This window comes from Palaemon carinicauda, chromosome 7, assembly GCF_036898095.1.
Source record: "Palaemon carinicauda isolate YSFRI2023 chromosome 7, ASM3689809v2, whole genome shotgun sequence".
NCBI classification, from domain to species: Eukaryota; Metazoa; Arthropoda; class Malacostraca; order Decapoda; family Palaemonidae; genus Palaemon; species Palaemon carinicauda.
Window position 1 is genome coordinate 47,779,442 of NC_090731.1, and position 2,500 is coordinate 47,781,941.

The window sequence follows — 2,500 nt, forward strand, 5'->3', positions numbered from 1 at the left end:
AGGGCATTCTTTGCATTACAGAAGGCTGCATCTTGAAGAGGACCCCACTTCAGGTCTTTTGGCTAGCCCTTGAGGGAGGCGTAGAGGGGAGAAAGAGTGGCGGCAATAGCTGGCAGAAAACACTGAAAATAGTTGATCAAGCCCAAGAATTCCTACAGTGCTTTGACGGTCGAGGGCTTGGCAAAGTTCTGAACAGCTGCTACCTTCCCAGGGAGGGGAAACACTCCTATATTATTATTATTATTATTATTATTATTATTATTATTATTATTATTATTATTATTATTATTATTATTATTATTATTATCCAAGCTACAACCCTAGTTGGAAAAGCAAGATGCTATAAGCCCAAGGTCTCCAACAGGGAAAAATAGCCTAGTGAGGAAAGGAAATATGGAAATAAATAAATGAAGAGAACAAATTAACAATAAATCATTCTAAAATAAGTAACAACGTCAAAACAGACATGTCATATATAAACTATTAACAACATAAAAAACAAATATATCATAAATAAACTATAAACAGACTCATTTCCACCTGGTCAACAAAAAAGCATTTGCTCCAACTTTGAACTTTTGAAGTTCTACTGATTCAACCACCCGATTAGGAAGATCATTCCACAACTTGGTAACAGCTGGAATAAAACTTTTAGAGTACTGCGTAGTATTGAGCCTCGTGATGGAGAAGACCTGGCCATTAGAATTAACTGCCTGCCTAGTATTACGAACAGGATAGAATTGTCCAGGGAGATGTGAATGTAAAGAATGGTCAGAGTTATGAAAAATCTTATGCAACATGCATAATGAACTAATTGAACGACAGTGCCAGAGATTAATATCTAGATCAGGAATAAGAAATTTGATGGACCGTAAGTTTCTGTCCAACAAAATAAGATGAGAATCAGCAGATGAAGACCAGACAGGAGAACAATACTCAAAACAAGGTAGAATGAAAGAATTAAAACACCTGTTCACAATAGATTGATCACCGAAAATCTTAAAAGACTTTCTCAATAAGCCTATTTTTTGTGCAATTGAAGAAGACACAGACCTTATATGTTTCTCAAAAGTAAATTTGCTGTCGAGAATCACAACTAAAACTTTGGAAGAGTCATACATATTTAAAGAAACATTATCAATACTGAGATCCAGATGTTGAGGAGCCACTGTGATTAGGTGCCCTAGGAACGACAATTCATACATTTATCGTACTAGACTGCAAGGCCGTTTTGCTGCAGGGGGTCGAACACGATACGCAGGTGACGAAGGTACTCCTCCTTTTAGGAAGAGGAAACAAATATGTTGTCCACGTAACATAAACAGACGTTGCCATCCATGAGACATTGAAAAGTGGCCCCAGCATTACGAAGGCCAAAACAGCAGTAATCCAATGTGTTTGTACCGAACACAGTGGTGATGGTGGTATTGGGAATATTTTCTGGATTCATAGGCACCTGATAATACCTCTTCAGGAGATTGAGTGTGGAGAAAACCTTCGCTCTGTGCAGGTTGGAGGTCATGTCGCCAATGTTTGGTAGAGGGTATTAATCCAGTTATGTTTGCATGTACCGGCGCCTATAATCCTCACACGGACGGAGGGAGCCATCTTTCTTCAGGACTATGTATAAGGGTGACGACGATGGGCTTGAGGCCTTTTGGCAAAGGACCATTTCTTCCATTTCGGCAAATGTCTGTTTGATGGCTGCCAATCGATTCAGTACCAGACGTCTGAATTTTGTGAAGACTGGGGGTCGCGTAGTCTCTATATAGTTATATATACCGTGCTTGGCAGGATACTTGGTTTTTTGACGAAGTTCTGGACAGAAAAACTCTACGTATGACGTGAGGAAGTGGGCATAGGCATCAGAGGGTGCGCTGATGAGGAGAGCTAGGCTTGAAGGGCAAGGTTGAAGAGGAGTCGACAAGTACGAGTCTTCGTTGACCAATCGTCGGTGGGCGACATTGACCAGAAGGAGGAAATGAGAGGGGAAATCTTCACGGAGGATTGGCAATGTGACCTCAGCAACGAGAAACTTCCAATAAAATATGCTGTTTCGAAACGATAATATGTGGTTCTCGTAATTGTAAGTGGGTATCGCAGATCCATTGGCAGCTACCAGGTGGATGTCGGCAGACTCATAAAGACTACGTACTCTCCTGAATAGTTCTATAGGCAAAATAAAAACGACAAGCACCCATGTCTACCAAAAATCGCACGCCCATTGCTGCATCATGTAAAAAGAAAAGATTAGAAACACGGGAGGCCACGGCCACGAGTGATGGCCTACTTACACATTTTTTGGCCACTGACAATCCTTGACACATTTCTTCGCGACTGCCCCAGATCTGAAGTGGTAGTAGCAAAACTGTGTTGATGGAGGTCTTGAAGGTCATGAAGTGGTAGTCCGTAAGGGTGTTGGCATTTGTCACCAAGTCGTTTATGGGTAAACTATTAGGTATGGCAGCGAGTATAGGTTCGGGTAAACGGCATACCAAAG